The sequence below is a fragment of the Pinus tabuliformis genome, chromosome Q (assembly GCF_031772625.1).
Source record: "Pinus tabuliformis cultivar Carrire ecotype Pingquan chromosome Q, CPIR1, whole genome shotgun sequence".
Taxonomy (NCBI): domain Eukaryota; kingdom Viridiplantae; phylum Streptophyta; class Pinopsida; order Pinales; family Pinaceae; genus Pinus; species Pinus tabuliformis.
In genome coordinates, this window is record NC_142296.1 from 946,953,309 (window position 1) to 946,977,492 (window position 24,184).

Here is a 24,184-nt window from a genome sequence, read left to right on the forward strand (position 1 = left end):
ATAAAGATTGAATGAAATTAAGTATATGTGTAAATTGTTTTTTGTCGTATTTAAAAAAATAATTTCTAAGAATTTAACATAGTTGTGGGTAGTTGTTTTTTGTCCAATTCTTATGTTAGAGCCCCAACGCTTAGTTTAGCTAATAGATATTCATAATAGTTATTGCATTATTTATCTAATCTCATGTTTAGGTTTTTGTCTGGTTGTGTCCAAAATGCTTAAAATTTTTGTTTATAAGACTAGATACTAGCATATAATGAGGTCGTAAGAGTATTTCATGAGCAACCCTTAAGAAAATGAACGTGCAATTGATAAAGAACCAATAAGATCAATCCAACATATCATAGACTATAGCGAGACAAGAATCTGTAATTGTGTCCAAAACTATTTATTGTCCTTTGTTCCCCCGTGGCAGTAGTAAGCATTTTGAGGTTAAATTCTGAAAACTAAATTCACTAGCTCATTGAGTGCTTGTTGAAAGAATTATGCAATAAGAACCAGACCGATATTAGGTGATTTTCTAAATGGTTATTCAACAATAATGCATCCAAGGCAATGTAAGCATATCAATTTTACATATTTTTTTGGTACATCTTTGTAACTACTATTTGAAGAATGGCGGAAATTCCTAGATGTTGTGTAAATGTCAAACAAAAACAAATATTTAGAACTATGATTTAGAAATACTGAGCTCCATAAAAGGAAAGTTCCTTAAAATATTCCCGCCTCTACCACTTCCAACTATTTGTATGGTAATAGTTGTTTCCAACTGGACAAAAACTCAGGTAAAGAGGACAAAAAATGGAACCGTTGAATGCACTAAAATTTTAGGGATTTTCCTTGCAAGTTTCCCAACAATCCAACATTCTTTCATAGAAAGTTATGTTTAGATACCCTTCAAGTAACCAAGAAGTAAGAAAATATTCTATTGCATGCCAACATTCAATACAAAAATAAAAGCAAAGTATTTTTCCACTCTTGAGCATACATATAATATGACAAGTGAATTTACTGCTTTATGAATTGAAGAGATTTGACCCTTACCAATAAAACAATGATCTAATACAACAAACCACTAATGCAAACAACAACTTTACCTCTAGGCCGTGAAATGTGAAGCCTTCTCTGCAGTCAAAAGTACTGCTGGTGATTTAGCTTGAAACCTAATCTGGCACTCGCCTCCAAACTCTCCACTAAACTAAAACTAGTAATTGCATTGACGGGTGTAAAGGAACACCGATAGGAGGAGTGGGGAATGTGGAAGGTAATAATAAGAGTTTGTTTTTGTTGTTGGAGGTGATGTTGATAAAGTTGATGTTGTGAATATTTTTGTCAGTGATTATAGTTGCCTCAATCGATGGTGGTGTTCCATTATTGTAGTTGTGTATTAGAAGACAAGCTAATGCCTAAAAAAGGTAAAGTTGTGTATTGGAAGACAAGGTAGCAGTAATTTTTGCGAATCCTAATTAACAAAATCCCATCAAATTTTAATTAAACTTATAATTGTTCTCTTTTCATGATTGTCAGAGATAACAAATTAATTTTAATTCTATTTATGAGAAATCACCTAACATTCAACATAAACAATCATTGTAACATACAAATGATGACTTAAATAAAACCCAAATGTGTTGCAACATCTTCCAACATATTATGCATTACTGATAAAAGGATAAAAAAATACACCAAATCTCCTCTTAATATCTACCTCTTCATTAATCTACAATGGAGAATGCCAATTACATATTGATACAAGAGATGGTGCTTAGAGAAAATCAGGAAAAATGAAGAATTTCAAACCCTTGTCTTCATCTTAGCTAAATTGCATATATTACGCTAAGCAAGCCTCGTTTATAAGGGCATGTGAAGAAATCCAAATAAACAAGCTTCATTCTGAAGTTCACCCTGTGACTATACACAAAGATAATAAAAACTTAACCATAGATTTTCCTTTGAAATCATTTTAAATTTGTGCTATTTATCAAACCATGCTTTGCTCCAAAACATGTAAGCTTTGATACTGAGAACCTGATAATAAGAAACCTTTTATTCTTAAAAAAAAATGAAGTGCAGTAAGAAGAATGGTATTGTGGCAACATTAATAGGAACATTAGAGAAAACTGCAGTAACTAACAAAAATCAACCGAATTCAAGGAAAAGCACATTATAATGGTATTAAGGAATTTAATGACATGTATTGATTATGACAAAGGAATTGTTATAAATTAGTAGAAAAAGGTGTAGCAAGCAATCAAAGGTGGGTAACAATGACAAGAAAACTTTGAGGTTTCGTGCAGAGAATTGTTGAATTATGCTTAGAAGGTTGAATCTCTCCATTAACTAAGACAAAGTATCTAGAGACTAATGGCCATAAATAAACAAGTACATTTTTATTACATATTTATTTATGGACATTTTTCTATAGCAAGAGTTTAATATGAAAATACATTTGGCAGAGCTTTCATGGTGCCATTGCCATAAATCTCACGTGTTGCAATGTAAATGTAGATTAAAAATATGCTCCAAAGGATGCAAGCAAATATTTGTATTGAGCACATCAAAATTGCTTTTATATTGGCTAGGTATTTTTAGAACCAATAAATCTAAAGAGAGAGTCATTAGTCTGTTTAACTTGATTCTTTCAAATTGTCATTTTCCATGATCACAATTGTTGTTATCTACCATATTTTCTTGAGAAAATATTACTTAATTCTTAAGTAATTCAATTCTTCCTTAGAAAGCAAAGGGCACATTCCAACATTCAAGCTTCTTAGCTGGAGGAGCTACATCTGCAACTAGAAGATTGGTTCTAGAGGAAGGTGTTCTCAAGGTAACATATTCATTACTGTGAAAAGGTGTTTGTGTAATGCCTTTTCATATTCTTCTTCATGAAACAGAGGCCTCATTTTTTTAAGTATACTTAAAACTAACAAATTATGTGAATAGGGTTTGAACATTATTAATAAATTGAGTTTAAAATGGTCTCTTTCAAATGTGAAGAAAGCTTCATTCTCTTAGGATAAACTAGTTTACGGTGATCTTGAGATGCACTCTAGTAATAATTTGTAAACACTAGGTGCCTCTTTTGGGTGCCTCATTCGATGTCCTTGCTAGGTCACGGGTCATAACTAGTACCAACATGTTTGCTTTGGGTATTATCTGCAAATGTGGGGAAGCGTCAAATGTGGGGAAGCGTCAGGGAGTTTCACCATGCGATGTTCCTTGGAAAAAAAGATAACTGGTAAAAACTAAATGGAAAACAACTCCATGAGCCTTGGCCTGTAAGCTTTAGTGATCATTGTTAGTTTAAAAACAAATGGATTTCCTTTACAGTGTACACAAGTTGAATTACATGAAAATAAGGATTTAGTTGATTATTTTGATTATATTAATGGGAATATCAAAGCTTTTATAATATGGTTTGGTAGTTGATATGGGCTTTTCCATACTAAACCTTTGGCGAACATAGAGTTCTGGACGCTGAGTTGGTTGAGTTTGTTGGGATTCATATGATTATAATTGAAAAAATAGGCATATCATTTCATGTGATTGTACCTTAGTTGCTTTTTTACTTCTCATTGTCGGTAATGATGAAATATTTTTAGCATTGTTCTTGTATTTTTGTGTCTGCAGTATCTGATATTCTACTTTCAATTTTTTGTCTTCTGCGGTCTATTTGGCCTGACAGTGGATACTATCTTCCAACTGAAGAACTTCAATGAATTTATCAACTTTTTAGAAGAAAACAGAGTCAATCTCCTTGATGTGTAGGTTGGTGTATATCAAAATAAGCTCCCTTTTACTCTGTATATACATTTTATTTCCCTTATTTGGTCAGTCTATTAGATTCAATATTTTAGTGGTGGTGTTAAAACTGAATTCGTTGTAAATAATAGGATTGAAAAGGACGCCACAGTTGGAAGTAGGTTTAGGAATGAAGAGTAGTCATATTTTTGAGCGGATTTTCAAATAATATTTGTAGTATCTATGAAGGGTAATTGATCCATAGTTGCAGTGCATTTTAAAACGAGGTTTTTAAAACCAATAAGTTGGGGGAAAGTTGAAGTCGTGTGAAGTACTTAATAGTTGGTTCCTTGAAAAATGATATATATGAACCAACAATATGGGGAAAAGCACTTTAAAAATAGAGAATAGTTTCTGTATGTTTGTCATTTGCAAGCCTTTCAGCGAAGGTATAAGCCGATGACTTAACATAACTGCGAAGAGGATTTTAATAAAAAGAATATAAGAGCATAGCCAAGAGGATATACACAAAAATTTGTAAGAAATGTCGAGAGCAACTAACAATTTCATTTTCATTCACGTCTTAGATTTGTTTCAATACCATTTTGATCTAATGTAGTTATCAAATTACACAACGTTGTAATTTGCATTTTTTAGATGTGTTATCTCGGTTTTTAAATTTGTTTATCTACATGAAACTTGATGTAGCCGAGGGTATTTTTTTCATTTCTTTACAGAGGACTTCATTTGACGAATACGAGAAATTTATTCAACTTGGAAATACTATCATCACTGGAAGGGAAAAAGACTTGAAAGCGAAGAAAGAGGCACAACATTTGGGTGAAAAATTAGGGAAAATTGATTCCAATAAAAAATGTATAGGGAATAATGATACACTCAAAGTTGTAGAAGCTAGCATTGCTTTGTCTCCTAATGTTGAAATGAATGAAATGGGAGGAAAAGTTGGTAGTAACCTTACATCTCACAATAATGACCTTGACAAAACCTATGATAATGACTCTGATATACATGTGCTTGTTAGATAAGGATCATTGATGGGGAGGATAGGTAATAATGTGCAAGAGGCACATAAAACTGTAGATTGGAAAGATGATGTTGAGCATGTTTCCTATAAGAGGAGTTGGTCACAAAAAAACCTTGAAAATGATAGGACTGAAGTGCCTCCGCAGTCATTGCTCCAAAGGATTAACTCAAAAAAATCTATGCAGTCCTATCAGCTGGGCAAATAACTATCAATCAAGTGGTCCACTGGAGCTGGACCGCATATACTATGTGTTCGTGACTATCCTTCTGAGCTTCGTGCCATGGCTTTGGAGAAAGTAAATCTATTACCTAGGTGCAGATCAAATAGTAGTCCAAAAGCATTTTGTGGATCAAGCAACAGTCCAAATGTGTTTTATGTGTTAGGGCCAAGTAGTTGTTATGCAACCAACTCACAAAATAGAAGAAGAGATACATCAACGACTTAAAAATTAGCCTCTTCGAGGGGTAAACCTCCTTTACATTAAACAAATGAACAATTATTAAATGGTACAAATGACAAGGCCTCCTTTCTATATATATGAGTCTAAGCATTCACAATATAATCAAAGTCTGCATAACAATAATAATGTAATGGCACAATAATAACAATAGTGGGCTTCTATGGGGCATAATAATAACAATATGGGGACTACATGGGCATAACAAAAACAATGAGGGGGTGACACTAACAATAAGGGGCTACGCTAGTATTATAGGGACCTAACATGCCCCTCTCCATCAAAAAGTGGTTTCCTCAACGCTTGAGTAGTTATGGATGCTTCTATATAAAATTCTCATCCTCCCATGTGGAATCTTCAGCGGGTAATTTCTTCCACTTGATGAGATACTCTAAAATTGATCGATTTGGTAGTTGTCGCATTCTTGTTTCTTTGATTGCTTCAGGTTCCAATATGAATTTTCCTTCCTCGTCAAGTTTTGGCAATATTGTTTGAACTGGGAGCTTGTCCCCTAGAACATTCTTTAAGCATGAAACATGGAAAATTGGGTGCATTCAGGAAGATGTCGGAAGCTCCAATTTGTATGCCATAGTACCTATCTTTTTCAACACCTTGTAAGGACCATAGTACGTTGGTGATAATTTATTATCCTTCTTAGCTTGCTTGAGGGACATTTGTTTGTATGGTTATAGTCGTAAAAATACCTGGTTGCCTACATCAAAACTTCTTTTGCTGCGATGTTGTTCGACCTGTTGTTTCATTTGATTTTTTGCCAAAGTGAGGTTATCCTTTAAGAGTTGGAGAACTTGTTGTTGATGCTCGATGTGATCTTCCACTGCTTGAACCTTCGAATTTTCTCTTAAAGATGATGTGATAGATGGTGGATGATATCCAAAGTTCCATAAATGGGGCCATTTTTGCTGCAGTATGGAAGGAAGTGTTATACCACCATTCAACCAGAGGTAACCACTTGAACCATTGTGTTTGTTTATTAGATAAAAAGCAACGAAGATATCATTCCAAACATTTGTTCACTATCTCAATTTTCCCATCAGATAGAGGATGATAAGATGAGTTATGAGCTAATTGAGTACCCAGACAAGAAAATAATTTCGTCCAAAAATTTCTAGTGAAAATGGGATCTTTGTGGCTTATAACAATATTTGGGTTTCCATGTAGATTTTGAATAGTTTCCATAAATGCAATAACAACTGTATTGGCTTTAAATGGATGAGATAATTCACAAAAGTGTGCCTACTAGGTAAGTCTATCAATTACTACCATGATGATACTCTTTCCTTTGGACTTGGGTAAACCTGTGATATAATCCATTGGGACCTCCTCTCAATGTTGACTTGGAATGGATAAAGGTTGTAACAAACCTGGGGTCTTAATTGTCTCAACTTTATTTTGTTGTCAAAGCAAATATTATGCCACAAACTTTTGAATATCAAATTTAAGGCCACCCAAAAATTCCTTCTTGACCCTATGGTAAGTTTTTAAAAATCCTGAGTGCCCTCCTAAGGGAGAGGTGTGCAATTCCAAAAGAATCTTTTGTTTTAGTTGGAAATTCTTACAAAGATATAAGTGATCTTTCTAACATAATGAATCATTTTTCTAGCTAAATGTATCAGATGTACCGGGATCTTGCTACAACTTTTGAATGAGTATCCACACTTCTTCATCATTCTTCCATTCATCCATTGCTTTGGTTATCCAATATGGTTGGATAATAGAAATGACACAAAGCAATGCTTCCACATCCTCATCCTTGCTTGAGAGTGCATCTGCAACAACATTTTGCTTCCCTTTTTTGTAGATGATTTCAAAGTCATAACCTAACATCTTTGTGACCCATTTTTGCCGTTCCTCTGAAGATATATTTGTTCCAAAAAATATTTAAAACTATCATGATATGTTTTTACCTTGAAGTGTCTTCCCATTAGGTAAGGTATCCATTTCTTTAGTGCATGTAGTATTTCCAACATTTCCTTCTCATAAATAGGTTTGTATAAATACTTTCCTTTGATTGGACGACTTTCAAAAGCAATGGGTCTTCCTTCTTGCATTAAAATCACACTAATTCCATTTCTTGAGGCATCACTTTCCATAATAAAGGTTTTTTGAAGTCTGGCGTAGCTAAGACTAGTGCTTGGCACATTGCCTCTTTAAGATGTTCAAAGTCCTTAGTCACTTCTGGAGTCCAAGCAAATGCATCTTTCTTCAGTAATGTTGTTAGAGGTGTTGCTATTCTCCCATAATTATTAAAAAACTTGCGATAATACCCTGTCAACCTGAGAAATCCTCGAAGATTCTTTATGGTTGTGGGGATTCTCCATTCCTTAATGGATTTAATTTTGTTAGGGTATACCTTAACACCCTCATGAGATACGATATGACCCAAATATTCCACCTCTTGTACTCCAAATAGACATTTGGAGGTTTTTGCATATAATTGTTTCTCCTCCAATAGTTTGAGCACCCTACCAACATGTTGAATATGATCCTTCCAAGACTTGTTGTAGATTAATATATCATCAAAAAATACTAACACAAATTTTCTAAGGAAGGGTTTGAAAATGGAATTCATCAAAACTTGAAATGTGGAAGGTGCATTGGTAAGGCCAAAAGGCATGGCCAAAAATTCATAATGAACCTCATGAGTTCTAAATGTTGTTTTCATAATATCTTCAGTCTACATTCTAATTTGATGATATCCCAAACGAAAATCCAACTTGGTGAAGTAAATTGCTCCATGTAATTCATCCAATAATTCATCAATGACAGGAATGGAAAATTTATCTTTAACATTGAGCTTGTTGAGCTCCCTAAAATTTGGACACATGCACCGTGATCCATCCTTCTTGTGCTCCAATACTACTAGAGCAGAGAAAGAACTTTGACTAGGTTGAATTATACCGGCCTCTAGCATTTCTGCAACCATATGTTCAATTTCACTCTTTTGGGCATAGGGATATCTGTAAGGTCTGAGGTTTGGAGGAACACTTCCTGGAACCAAATGAATATCATGATCGTGATCACAAATAGGTGGGAGGCCTTTGGGAGTATTAAATACCTTGGAATGATTTTCCAAGACTTTTTGGAGATCTAGAGAAATAGATGATTTTGATGTTTGAGCCTCTAGTGAGTATAATTGTGCAATTACGCCACGTTGTTCTTTCTTTAGAAGCTTTGCCATGCCATTAGAGCTTATTATCTTTCTTAGTTTCCCTACGATACCCCTTTATTCAACTTCCTTTCCTTCCCAAAAAAAATTCAGGAAAAGTTCTTGAAAATTAAAAGCTATTGTATCCAAAGATTGTAACCATTGGACTCCTAATACAACATCAACACCACCCATTATAATGGAAAGCATTGGACTATTCAATACAGATTCCCCCATGGTTAGCTTGATATTATGGCACTTTCAAGAGAAATTTATAGTTCCTTCATTTTCAACCATCACTTGACACTCTGGTGTTGGATATAAGAAGCAATTTAATTTCTTGGCTATCTTACAATGAATAAAATTATGGGTATTACTTGAATCAATTAGCACTATTACCTTTTTCTTCTTGATATGTCCTTCCATCTTAAGAGTTTGAGGAGTGGTAATTGATGAGCCCCAATTTTTGGTAACAATTTGGGCTCATTTGGCCTACTTACCTTGCTCAACCCTTCATCTTTTATCACTTATGCATCATTTCTTAGTATATTCGTGTTATTTGTAGGAAGAAGGGCAGGCATTATTCCTATGTGACTAATACATGATGATTTCAGGTTTTTTGACATTAAATGGAGCAAAGACCACGCAAAAGGAGACAAGGAGACAACAAAGGTGGCATTGCGGGTTTATAGGGAGGTTGTCCACAGTATTGAATGACCTCCCTCGTGATATCCACCCCAACTCCGAGCTCCAACAGCTATCCCCACCGGGCTGAAAGGTAGCCAACGGATTCTACAGGAACAACAGTTCACTCTCAGTTGGACAGCCAAGCTCCACTAATTGAGGAAGCCAGCTTGATCCTCATCATGTATAAATATTGAGGCCGTAGCCTCTGATAGGAGCTTTTTGAACTTTTGAACTACTGTTGCAATTTCTAAGCACGAGCTACAGCTCGGTTTTTGCTTTTTGTAAGCCAGTTTTGGCATGATGTTAGACTCATGATTTGATCTTTCAATAAAGGTAGGTAGATTTAGATTCAATCCTGGGTTCTTAAGAGGAGCTATAGCTCTCAGGTTAGGGCCCAACCTGAGAGCAATAGACCTCCTTCTCTTTGTATTGTTACTTGTCTTTCCTTTCAGCACTTTGTTTCTTTGTTTTGACATGCATTTGGAAAACAAAGTCTGCTGATTTAATTTCTTTAATGTGATTTAGTAGGATTAGTTTATGGTTAAAGTGTTGTCAGCAGTTTAAGATTAGAGTAGGAGGATTAGAATTCATTAGAGCTCCAAGAAAAGGTTGATAGTGCACTCATTGCCATCTCTGTTTAGAGATTGGGGGTGTAGACCGTACCAACCACCAAAAAAACGCAGTCTTATATGTTCATGCAAGCTGCAACACAGTCATTTCCGTCATAGAACCGTCCATGCATTCTGATCTCGAGCAATACTTCTTCGTTCCAACACCATGCATGATTTCTCTCCACAATTTACATTGCTGTTCGTTGGTTAAATAACACAGTTAGAATAGGTTGATGGAATTCTCGGTTTTGTGCAAGACATAGAGGATTTGTTCCATTTACACTGCGCAGCATTGTTCTATTATCTTCTTCTTCTTCTTCTCAACCGCGCCTAAAGTCACCTACTCATCCTCTGTTCAGCTCTTTTGCCTTCCAACCCTTATACTTCTCACGTAGCTCCATCTTTTTGACTTTTCATTGCTTCCACCCTTCTATCCACCAACCAACTTTACCCACTCTTTCTCCATCTTATCTCCCTGTCCCTGAGCCATCACAAGCTCCCTTTTCATCCTACCTATCCACCCATACAGCTCCTCGACTCCTACATCACCCAAAACTCCAACTGTAGAACATCCTGTAGAAGTTAGCAGACTTCCTGTAGAAATCCCGAGCTTCCTGTAGGATCCCCTGCAGACATCCTGTAGAAGCCTGCAAACTCGGTTGCCAAGCACCTGAACGTTGTGGACTTCTGTGGAATGATGTTAGGAATCCCCTGGAACCTCTCCTAGCCCTCCTAACCTTTTCCAAGCCTTCCTTCCCTTCGAACTACCCCTGCACAGTCAAAACCCAATAAGAAACAAAATCATAATAACTCCAACCACCTAAGCAAAAATATAAAAACAATGTTCTCTTCAATAGAAGTAGTTTAAATTCATGCATCTCATATCACTAGAAGTAATGGCATCATTTTTAGGAGTTACATTCCCATCGTTGCATTGTAAGGATTAAGCTAGTCAGATTAGGGTTTACTAGGGTTTCCATGTTTGGTTGGCTTTCAGTTCATTCTTGCAAAGTAGGTTAATTTACTTTGAGATAGTCCTCGTTCATCATTTAGAAAGCTTCTTCTGAGAACATATAGCAGTTGGCTTGAGCCCTAGTGGACTTGTGCCAGCTGACCAAGTGACAGCTGCGACAAGAGCTAGTACTTGTGCATAGAGCACCGTCGCTTCCAAGTTTGTTAGAACTACCGGGTTGATAAAATTAGAGAAGGAAGCCCCAGGAGTTGTAGCATTATTGCTACAATACTGGAGCCCATCATCTTTTTGGCGCCGTTGCCGAGGAAGCGTCAGAGTATTAGTAATTGTTGCTTTTATTCTATTTTCTTACTCTTGCCTTCTGCTAAGTAGTTTATTTCATTTCCATTTTGCAAAAGTAGCATAGACATTTCCTGCTTTCATAGATTAGCATTTCAATTCCGCAATTTCAATTTTGCAAGCGTAGATTAGTATTTCAATTCTGCAAGCGTAGACTAACATTTCCATTCCTGCAATTTCATTTGAGCAAAGTAGATTAGTTCTTTCCTGCTTTCAATTTAATTCTGCATCTTTATTTCAATAAGATAGTTAGCTGTAGATCAATCTGTTTCAGTGATAGTTAGCTGTAGATCAATCTATTTCAGTTTTGCAGGTACCAAAGAAAAACAAAAGCAATCAAAAAAGTCCTTCCATTTCATGCCTCGTAGGAATCGAGATAAAACAGGCAAATTCTTACCCAAAACCCCCACCACATCACTGAGTCACCCTTCTCTCTTCTTCGGTGACAGTGATCCAGAAGAACCTATAGGTGAACCTCCTGAGATATACGAAGATCCTATAGCAGAAGAAGAATTAAAGACCATCCCATCTGAAGCCATGGCTGACAATAGAGGAGAAGATGAGAGAATAGAAGGTGCCTTCCCCATCCGAGAGACCAATGGAGAGATGAAAATGAAGAACATTAGCCCCTCCGCTTTACCTCACTTCCATGGACTGACTACTGAAGATCCTGATACCTTCCTGTTTGAGTTTGCTGTCCTTTGTAGAACCTATGATTATACTGAAGATGAGCAGAAGCTGAAACTCTTCCCTTCAAATCTTAAGGATGCAGCATTACGCTGGTTCATGGGCTTACCTGAGAATAGTATCACTACTTGGGCTCAGATGCAGCAAGCTTTCAATACCAAGTACCGGGACTACTGTAGGTCCAAGGAAACCAAGGGAGAAATCTTTCGGATGACTATGGGAAATGATGAGTCCTTAGAGGATTATGAGGAGAGGTTCCAACTTAGCTATAAACGGGCCAGGTGCACACTTGACCCTGAATCCCTCAAGTTGGTCCTGCTCCGAGGAGTCCCTGAAGACCTCTTAGATACCCTTCACATGTTAGCTGGGGAGGATATTTACCAACTGCCTTATGAGGACATCAAGACTGTGTTTAGAAACCACTCCAGGGCAGCTCGGAAACGAGGTAGAGGAAACCTCCTCTCAACTGGTGTCCCTTTCTCCAAACATGAATTTGCAAATCAATTAGAAGATATTAAGAGTGAGGTGAGACAGACCATTGCCATGCAACTGGACACATTCAGGATCCAGCAGAAGAAGGAAGAAGCTGAGAAAGCCTTGGCTATCTTTTGCCCTAGATGTACAAGGAGACACCCTAAGAACGAATGCCCATTGCATTCGGTTGAAGTGTGTTTCGTTTGTGAGGAGGACCATCCCACAAACCAATGTCCAACCTTACCTGGACTTAAAACCATGTACCAAGGGATAGAAGCTCCCACTGAACCTCTCTATTTCCTCAACCAAAGGAGGCCACAAGGACCCAGACCTTACCAGCAGGGGATGCAAGGGGTACCCCAAGCTTATTACGGCCCCAACCAATCAACTCCTATGCCTTCCTGGGGTCCCCCTGCTCATCCTTCCTAGTCCATGCCTCCTCCATGGTCTTATCCACCTCAGTACCCTACTCAGCCCACTACTCATTCATATCATTCACATGCCCAGCCACAGCCTCAGTGGAATGCACCTCAGTCAGGGTGGAGGCCCGAATACAGCACTCCTCCCGCCATTTTGCCTCCACCACCAGTTCAACCTCAACCATTACCTCCTGCTCCTCCAAGGCAACCTCAAATACCTGCTCAACCGAACCCGAACCCCAACAATAGACAGGCCCAGCAGGTATACACTGGGGAAACATCATGCCCTACTTATGTTGTGGAGATCCAGGAGATCAATCTTCGATCTGGAAAGACTCTTCTGGATCGCCAACCTCCTCCCCCAGAGGATGAGGAAGATAAACAGGAAAGTGAACCAAAGGCTATTCCACCCTTTCCTGAGAGACTAACAGCCACCACACAACCCAACCCAGAAGAGGATGAGCTTTTGGGAGAGCTCAAGCAGTTGTGTGTGAAAATACCACTTCTCCAAGCCATCAAGGATGTGCCGATATACAACAAACTGGTTAAGGAAAAGTGTTTCAAACACCCAGGCAGGCGAAAGAGAGATGCTTCAACCATCAATGTCTTAGGACAACTGTCTGACCTTATGTTAGGACAAGTCATCTGCCCAAAGTATCTAGATCCTGGGAGTCCTGTAGTAGATGTCCACATCAATGGCACCATCATACCTCACACTTTGATTGATTTGGGGGCTGCCATTAATGTGATGACCAGGGATACCATGCTCAAACTCAATCTTCAGGGTTCCTTGAGGAAGACCTTGATAGTACTGCAACTAGCAGATCGCTCCACTGTGACTCCCGAAGGGATTGTGGAGGATGTCTTGGTCTCTGTCGACTCTTGGGAATACCCTGTAGATTTCTTGGTTCTGCAACCCAAGGCAAAGCTTACTGGATATCCTCTTATTTTGGGAAGGCCTTGGTTAGCCATTGCAGATGCTTACATAAGTTGTCGTGCAGGAAATATGACCATCAAAAATGGTCCTATGTCCAAGCAGCTAGTCCTATACCCTCTTGCCCAACCTTCCTTAGAGCATGAATTACCACTTTGGTTGGAGGAAGGAGAAGAGGATGAAGTGTACTCAGCACCTTTGTGCACCCTAGATACCACTAGAAGAGACCCGCCAACCGAGGATGACTTGATTGAGACCTTGATCCAGAATCCACCTTCCAGTGCACTATCCTTAGAGAAATTGGTGGAGGACGCCCAAGCCAGAACCTTAGTGGATCTTTGTACCACCAAACCTGTTACTCCCAGAGTCAAGAATGTGGAGTTCGGCCCTGAGAGATCGTTAAAGATCAGCTCCTCCCTATCTCCTTCCCAGGAAAAGGAGCTATGTAGCCTGTTGGCTAGTCACCTAGATGTTTTTGCTTGGAGCTATAAGGAGATGAAAGGAGTCCATCCTTCGGTCTGTACCCATCACATATACATCAAAGAGGATTGTAAGCCGGTTAGGCAACCTCAGAGGAGAATGAATCCAGCCCTTAAGGACATTGTCAAGGAAGAATTGCAAAAACTGCTGGACGCCGGATTCATTTACCCCATCTCAGATAGTGAATGGGTGTCCCCTCTGGTGTTGGTTCCCAAGAAGAATGGGAAGTGGAGAATCTGTGTGGACTGCCGAGAACTGAACAAAGCTACCAAGAAAGACAATTTCCCTCTACCTTTCATAGATCAAGTGTTGGATGGACTGGCAGGAAAGAAGTTCTTCTCTTTCCTGGACGGGTTTAGCGGGTACAACCAGATCCAAATCAGCCCGGAAGACCAAGATAAGACCACCTTCACTTGTCCTTGGGGTACCTTTGCCTACCGAGTTCTTCCCTTTGGGCTATGCAATGCTCCTGCTACCTTCCAGAGAGCTGTCTTGAGCATCTTCTTGGAGCTGGTCCATGATGCGGTGGAAATCTATATGGATGACTTCACTCCTTACGGGTCCAACTTCCAGGAAGCATTGTCCAATCTGGGAAAGGTCCTAACCAAATGCATTGAGATGAACCTGTCCCTTAGTCCTGAAAAATGTGAATTCCTGATGACTGAAGGGACCGTGCTATGCCATACCATTTCTTGCCAAGGGTTACAAGTGGATCCTAACAAAATTGCTCTCATCAAGAAGGTTCCACCTCCTCAAAAGGTAAGGGATGTTCGGAATTTCTTAGGATTAGCAGGGTATTACAGGAGATTCATTAAAGACTTCAGCAAGCTAGCCTCGCCATTGTTTGGCCTGTTGGCAAAAGATGTGGAGTTTAAATGGACTAACGATTGTCAGAGGACTTTGAATGAATTGAAGGACAAGTTGGTGTCAGCCCCAATCTTGAGAGGTCCAAACTGGGCCCTACCTTTCCACATCCACACTGATGCCTCGAACAAAGCCATAGGTGCAGCTTTAGGACAAGTTGAACAAAAACTTCCATATGCCATTTACTTTGTTAGCAAAAACTTGTCCAAAGCTGAACTGAATTACACTGTAACTGAGAAAGAGTTTTTGGCTGTGGTCCATGCACTGAACAAGTTCCATCATTATATTACTGGCTATCAAACCTTTGTACATACGGATCATGCTGCAATTAGATATTTAATGAATAAACCAGATGTGAATGCTCGTATTATTAGATGGTTACTTTTGTTGCAGCAGTTTGACTTGACCATTGTTGACAAACCAGGTAAAGAAAATGTTGTTGCTGACTTTTTATCTAGATTGGATTTGTCTGCAGATGAGGATGGAACAGTGGATGACCAGATGCCCGATGAACATCTGTTTTCTATCTCAGTACTCTCTCCATGGTTTTCTGATATAGCAAACTACCTTGTTTCAGCACAGTTCCCTCCGCACCTATCTTCAAGAGAGAAGAGCAGAATCATCAGAAAAAGTGCCTCATTTACTTGGATCGGGGGAAATCTGTTCAAGCTTGGCCCTGATAAGATCTTAAGGCGTTGTGTAAGGGAGGAGGAAGTCTTTGATATCCTCCTCACCTGTCATGATGGGCCTTGTGGAGGACATTTTGCAACAAAGAGGACTGCCTTCAAAATCCTGCAGGCAGGCTACTATTGGCCCACACATCATCAAGATGTCAGAAGATATATCAGCCAATGTGACCGATGCCAAAGAATGGGGAAACTGACTCCAAGGGATGAGATGCCTCTCCAACCTCAAGTGACTCTTGAGCCATTTGAGAAGTGGGGTATGGATTTTGTGGGTCCAATCAACCCTCCTTCGAGGCAAAGGTCTTACATCATTGTGTGCACTGACTACCTGACAAAGTGGGCAGAGACTAAAGCAATCAAGGCAACAACAGAAGAGAAGGTGGCCGAGTTCTTAAGAGAAAACATCTTCTACAAGTTTGGCTACCCAAGAGAGCTGGTCACCGATCAAGGGAGCCAGTTCACATCCAACCTAGTTGAAGACCTGCTAGCTCATCACAAGATCAAGCATAGGACTTCCACCCCCTATCACCCTCAAGAAAATGGGCAGGTGGAAGTCACCAATAGAGCATTAGAAGGGATCTTGACTAAGGTGGTGAGCAGCAGCAGAAAGGACTGGGTAGATCGCCTGGTTGAGGCCACATGGGCTTACAACACAACCTGGAAGATCACCACCAGCTTCACACCTTATGAGCTAGTCTATGGGAAGAAAGCTTTGTTGTCCATTGAATTTGAGTACAACACTTTGAGGATGGCAGCTCAGCTGGACCTAGATCTCAGCCATGCACAGCAAGAAAGGTTGTTGCAGCTGAATGGAGTGGACGAGCACCGAATGCAGGCCCTCCTTCACTCAGAAGTGGTTCAACTTCAGAGAAAGGTGTGGCATGACCAACATCTCCATGACAAGCAATTCCAGCCGGGAGATTGGACCTTGTTGTATGACTCCAGATACAAAGATTTCAAGAGGAAGCTGAGAACCAGATGGCTAGGACCATATGCAGTGGAAAAATGACATGACAATGGATCTGTTCTTATTCAGACCATTGATGAGGAAGCCATCCCCATGCTTCTCAATGGGCATCGATTGAAGATCTACAAGAAGCCTCTCTCAAGACAAGAATTCATCACAACTATGGATAAATCAGTGTTGGTCATAGAGAAGGGTTCTGCCTCTGCTTTGGGCATACCCTGAAAGATCTAAAAATAAAAAAATAAAAAATAAAAAAAATAAAATAATAAAGATCCTTGGGTGAAAACCTCTCTGAGGCGCCCAAGGCAGGTGGTAGGGGTGAAAACCTCATTGAGGCGCCCCTATTGTCTTTCAAAAAAAAAAAAGGAAAGAGATTTGAAAAAGATCCTTGAGTGAAAACCTCTCTGAGGCGCTCAGGGCAAATGACAAGGGTGAAAACCTCATTGAGGCGCCCTTGTTATCTATCAAAAAAAAAGAAAAAAGAAAAAAAACAGAAAAAAAGAAAAAAAAAACAATAAGCAAAAAAAGACAAGGACAACAAGTTCATAATGTAAAATTGCATGCAGGTTGCAGGTGTTCTATGGAGGAGAGGAGGCCTCTCAACTCAGAGCCAAAGATCCTTATCATGCTGTCAGGAGACCTCACCAACACCTCCTCCAAGAATACTCCTCTTCTCCAAGGTATGTGTTATCACAAAATCAAGCACTGAAGGGCTGCTGATCAGTAGACTCTGTGTAACTGTTTTAGACCAATCTTTTGACTAAGGCTTAGCCTCCTTAGCCTGAGAGGGCTCTCTCAAAAAGGTTATTGATTTTGACTATTGATAAGATGGCTAACTCTTGCAAGTGAATTTAACAAACATGATGGCTGGACAGACATTACAAAGACTTCCATTGGGCTTATGGAGTTTAATCAAACTTCAGTAAACTATAACACTACTTATACATAGAAGTCAGGGCATGTGATGTTTAAATACTCAAAACACATCTCATAGAAAACCTCAACTTACAAATACACACAGGAAGTCAGAGCAGCAAAGTGAATTCTGAGTGATTGTGTATTTATACAAATGTAAAAAACATTAAAGATAGAGCAAAACCACATATCTTGAGCATTGAAACACTGTATGAATCCTGAGAAGACAAGCAGCCAATTGTATTACTGAAACTGTTCTTTACACAAGCCAAAATAGCACTCTGTTTTCATAAAATATCCAACCCTACTTACATTCCTCATTCAACTATATATAGAAACATAATCATAACTACTTGGAGCTACCTCCTCCAGCATGAGGGGAGCTCGATGACTGCCATTTATGACACCTATCTTCTTTGAAACAAACTATTTAATACAATAACCACTAACTGAAGTTCTAAAGAGTTCTAATTTAATTATAATTCTAACTCTATCTCCTTCGTAGAATGATTCCTCCTTGCAGCTTTGACACCTGGTTTCCTTTTCGTTTGGCTGAGATGGCATGAGATGAGCAGTTAATGCCCCATGTTGGCTTTGGATACTGAAGGCTTTAATCTGCTCCGTGTTGGCTGAGAATATCCCTTACTTTTCGGTTTTGGTCCCCCATCACTTCGAATATGCAGCAGCATGTACTTTAAATCTCTTTAATAACCCAAAAACAATAGAACACCACCATGTTTCCTGATGAGTTGGATGCTCCATCGATGGCCAGGTGTGCAAGCCAAAATTCCATGTATGCAATTCATTCAACACCCTATAACCGGCAATAAAGTGGCTTTATAACCGAAAATTTACACTTAGGTTAAAACATTTCACCCTTTTGAAGGCACACCTGTCTTGATCAGAACGGCTGGGATGTATTTATTTGATATTTCACATAACCTTTAGGTGTTCCCTTTTGAAAATTCCCGCACATATTATCAAACTGTTCATTTTCTTTGAAAACGCCACCTACAACAGTTTCGTAGCGCGCTACGAAACTGCTGAATTTGTTAAAACAGCTTGTATTTGCCCTGAGGTATTTACTGCTTATACCTTTAATTGCTAGAACTCCTTTACATATGGCAGGGATCTAGATGTCCTCAAAATAATGTAACTAAACAAAATTTGACAAAACTTAGAACAACACCTTTCTTTGAGCAGCAACTTCATTTATCAGCTAATTGGTCTAGCTGGGCCTTTAAGTCTTCAACCTTCTTCCACTGACCTAGCTGTGATTCCAAGTCTTCAATCCTCTTCTTCATAGCTTTGTTTTCTGCTCTTAAACACATGTTTATCTTTCTGATGAATTTGGCCTGTTTGAGAGCTGGAACTGTCCATGTGTAGACATCAGCTACTGAATCCACCTGACTTACTAGGTTTTTACTTCCTTTCAAAACAGCTTTTCGATAATTTGCATACCTGACTGCAAACTCCCTAGTGGCATTCTTCACCTTATCAATTTCAATTTTAGCTGCCTCCAACTGGTTCTTTATGGCTATAATATTACCTCCTTGGGAAATGATGACTGTTCTATTTGTGTCTTTTTTCTTGACTTTCTCTGCCTCCTCTGTTCTAGGCAAATTTTCAACTACCTCTGTTCTAGGCAGTTTCTCAGCTTCCCTTACTTGCTTCCTCGTAACAGGTCTTCTAGGCTTGAGTATGAATTCATCACCTGGTTCATCAAACCTCAGTCTTTTTGAAGCTCTAGACTTCTTGGTGCTTTCTGGTGATGACTGTGTCAAATCAACATGCACTGGTTCAATGTGCACCGGTTCAATTTGCTCAAACTCAATGGCCTCCAACAAATCACTTAGGCTTGCCTTAGATACCGGGCTTTCTTCAACAACCAATGCTTTGCCTTTTTCTTTGCTTATTTGGCTCCTTGTCCTAACTCTTGACACTGTTTCAGATCTACTTGGTCCAGGTACAGATTTCTTATGCTGAGCTTCTTCTTTTGCTGATGGCTGAGGTTGTTCTTTAATGGTCAGTGGCTTCACTGACTTTCTCAACTGTGACTTGGCTTCCTTTTTACCTTTTGCCTCCTTTTGAAGTTCAGCCAGCGTGGATTCTTCGACTGATTGTTCTTTTTCCCTAACTGGCTGTGGAGTAAGACCTATTTTACTTTGGAAACCAGCCATGAAAATGAAAGAGTTCCAATCTCTACCTATTTTCTGAAGACCATCCAAAACTAACAATTTAACCAAACCATGGTGAAATAAAGATGTTTCACAGTCATCCTTCCTTAATTGCACTTTGTCACACATTTTGCTCAGACTACGAAACAAATAGAAGGGAATATCTATGGATGCTTTACCAGTGAAATGTAACAGCAACTTGAAGTGATAAGAGTAGACTTTATTATATCTTCCCTCACAGGTTAAGTACTTCTGAATACAGGTGAGAAGAAGGGCATAGTGCTCCTTAACATAGTTTCTAGGCACTGCTTTTGTTAGGTCTTCATTCACATATGCCTCTTTTAAAAACTCTTTGCAGGGGTTCATATCAAACTTAAAATTCTTGAACCATTCTTGCCCCCCTCTTGGGATCTCAGTTACAACAGCTATTGCCTCCGGAGACACTTGAACCTCTAACATAGCTATTTTAGAATTCAAGCCGGTGAAGTTTAAAGCAAAATCCTTTGTTACCTGAGCATGGCCACCTTGCAGCTTCTTACAGAAATTCCAACAGCAGGCATCCTTGAATGCTTTCTTAACGCCTTCATCTCTTAAAGCTAGGTCTAAACCTTCAGGCTCTGTTCTCTGACATTTTCCAGACCTATGTTCTTTCCTCTCCATTTTTCTTTTGAAACTTTCGCACAGACAATGACCAACAGCTTCAACTAAAATGGTGATTCAATTCTTTTTAACTCGACCTCGCTTGTAATCAGGCTCACTTGAAAGCAGCCTCACTTGCAAACTCAAATATATCATCACACAGGCTGGTCACTTATACATCATTTACGATCATCATAAAGATCCATGCACGATAAAACACATTTGCATAGTATTTATGTGCATGTCTACAAATCTATTGGTGGAGTGATGGTTAATGAGCGTTTGGGAGGTACGCAAACTGACATGAGAGGACAGAAGTGGTGACTCATCAACGGACTTGACCCTTTGAGAAATATTCGCTGCAAAACACACGAATCTGCGATTTCGCAGCGCGGCTAGTTTTAAATTGTCATAATGTGCTGCGAAACGGCTTGATGGTGACGCGCTGCGGAATGGATAAACAATGATTATGCTGCAAAACTGACCAATAAGAGACTGCGCTGCGAAATTACGAAAATACGCTGCGAAACTGACCAATAAGAGACTGCGCTGCGGAATTACGGAAAGGATCAGTGACATGGATAAGACAAGGCATGGCTTATGAAACCATGATGGTGGAGGATGACCAATAGGATTAGAGTACGATTTACATCAAACACCTTTAAAGCTCCAACCCTAAGTAAGAAACATAGAACAAAAAACAACTTGACACCAACTTTTGACATTGAACTTGGACAAAGGATTATATACAAATGTTTATAGTTCTAAGTGATAACAGTATGTGCACAATTTCATCACGGCTTGAGATTTTGACAGGAAGATGCAGATTTTCTACAGGAAGATGCAGATTTTCTACAGGAAGGTGCAGACTTTCTACAGGAAACGCAAACTTTCTACAGGAAGCTCTGTATTTCTACAGGAAACTTCCTGTAGAAGTTCGGGACGGCCCAGAATTCATTCTATGAGGAGATCTAACGACTAAGGATCGGTTTGGACGCATGCAAGCTACTGTTGTCACCCTTGCACACTGCTGTCACCTCGTTCTACCATCCTTGTCGACATGCAATGAAGTTACCTGCACCAGCAAAGCGGATCGTTGAGTTATCAAAGAGAAAGCAATTTTTAAGACAAAAAAATGCTGAGATGTCATACCATATCCATCCCAGCCATCCATGAGCTCAGGGAGCGTGATCGTGAGGCAAAATCCTTCGTCGTGCAGCATGCACCCGAGGAGGAAGAACTATTACAAGACATCCTGCGGGAGTCCTGTAACAGTTAAGCCTGCTAGAGTGTACACCATTCACAGCGCTGGCCATATGCAATGAAAACGCGGGCGCATGCAGCCAAGCATCAAATCCATCGTCAGCAGCCTATAAACATGAACCTCCGGGCCTGTGCAAATTCATCAGCGGCAAACGAATCCACTCATCATCGTCTGAAAGCCGAAAAATCGTGTTGCAGCCGCACAGGTAAGTGTCTCGACCCTTTCTTCCGTCAGATTGCATGAATTTTACTTTGAAATTGTTTGCAAAGTGTGAGGTGAATGGGTTGAGCGGTTGTATGGCCATTTGACTGGCCACGTTGACCAGTTCATGGTCTAGTCGGATGTTTGGGTGGCGGCCATGACAAAAGGAATGGGCAGCACACATGTGAGAGCAATCTCGTCGGGAAAAACGAGTTTAACAGAAGAGACAGCGGCGGATCTGCGGGGGGATGATGCGGCAGTAAGGGAACTCGCAGGCAAATGATGGGATGACGTCGTCCAATGGTCCGGCAGGGACAACTCACCCCCGCGCCAAGGATTCCGCCGATTCAAATCTAATCGGCTAGATTGCACCCCATGCATTTATCATTCACAGTTTGAAACTCGAGTGGTCATCCCGATCCCTCTGCAGTTCGATACTCCGAGCCTTTGGCCATCAGAACGCCTGTGAAGAAACACCAAGAGCGCAGACCAACTGCAGTCTTTCCCAGAAATCACGCGCTGCTCCTACAGGAACACTGTTTCTACAGGAAGGCGGGTCCCTCACGTCAAAAGGTGGCATATTAAAAAGGTAAACCTAAACTCTCCATGCAATTGGCTTTTGAAGGTGGCAGAAGCGTCGTCTACAGTCTGGTCGTAGAAAATTGTTGCAGTTGTTGTCTGCTGTGCATAAACTGTCATTCTATAGGATGTCAGTGTAATTAAGTTGTGTTAAGGTCCTTAGAGATAAGCTTCGTGGATTTTGTGCATGACAGAAGCGTAATTCTACGCTCTGTCTCAGTAGACCAAACTTCTTCCGCGTTCGCCACCTCTAAGTAAAGCAACAGTTTTTATCATGCTGGGTGGGTTCATTAGAAGGGAACCCACTGATCCAACAAAGTTAAGGGAAAATCTTGAGGTGGTGGAGCTCTTCACACGAGCACAATAGATATCCTTCTGTGAAAAATTGCAGGGTTATGACGACGAAGTGGCAGAAGAGTTTTTACAAGCTCTGAGGCCGAAATCCAAAACATTGGCCACCGTGAACTTCAGGGGCCTAAGGCTCAAGCTCACCCCGCAATATATCAGTCGAATTACTGAACTTCCAATGGGTTTGCCATGGGATAAGGAAGAATGGAAGTTGAGCCAACAGGCCAAGAAAGAATTCTTTCCCCTAGAGGAGGAATTCTCGGAAGACAAGAATGGGGTGCGCAGAACCAGTTTACTGCCACCATGGAATGAAGTTAGCCTGCAGATCATGAAGTATATAACCTGTGAAGGCCATTTTAGCATTGTGTACGGGTATCACTTTAGGTTGCTCACTGAATTGAGGCACCAGATTGATCTTCCTGTAGAAAATAAACTGAGCATCCCCTATTTCCTGCTACAGTCTCTAATTGAGTGTGCCACAAAGTTAAAAGAAGACATACCAGACCAGGTAGCCCACCATGGATTGATCAAACTTCTCGTGGAGGATGCGCTTCATTCATACAAGGTTCCCCTCTCATGGGAAGCATTCAGAAATTTGACAAGAGATGGAGACATAAGGATGTTGACCGAAGAAAGTGGTTCCTCCAGCAGTGAGGAGAAAGAATCAGTGGCCATGGGAAAGAAAGAAACAGGCCAGAAGACCCCGACCACAGTGCAGAAGAAAGAGCAAAAGAAGAAGCATGAGACAAAGGATGACAAAGAAAAAGATGACACACCCATCTTGACAGCAAGAGAGAAAAGGTTGCAAGGCAGAGTGGACAAGGCTGAGAAGGTCCACATCAACAAGAGTACCTCGACAACGACCGCAACTAAGTCAAAAAGCAAAACTCATGCAGCAAAGCAACCCAAGGCGGCAACACCTGTTTCTACAGGAAAGCCGAAACCGGCTTCTACAGGAAGCCTGAAAATTATGGAAAAAGGGTCTTCTACAGGAAGCCTGAAAATTACTAAAACAGGGTCTTCTACAGGAAGCCCGAAATTGACTAAAACAGGGTCTTCTACAGGAAGCCCTGAAAAAGTGAAACCCAAGGAGAAGAAAGCTGATATTCGTGAAAGGGAGGCAGCAGTTGTGCGAGAATAAAGACGGGCAAGCCACAGCCCCCATCCAGTAGCCAAATCACTACAGGGGATGCCCCTACTTCACCCAGTGAGAGGTCCCCCTCGAAGATATCGGTCACATACGAGAGGGGGAGCCCAAAAACAACTACTTGGAAAGGAAGGGTAGACCAATCGGCTTCAAAAGCCCGGCTCAAGGTCAAGGAAACAGAGAAGAGGGAAGGAGCAGCACCCTCATCGCCACCAAGGGCAGAATAGGCAGAGCCACCAAGAGTAGGAAAGAAAGAGCGTATTCCGGAGCCTAGTTCTCGGCCAAGGACAAGGAGCTAGAGAAAAATTGCTCAAGGATGAGCAAATATTTTAGCTGGGGGGTGATGATGAGCCCCAATTTTTGGTAACAATTTGGGCTCAT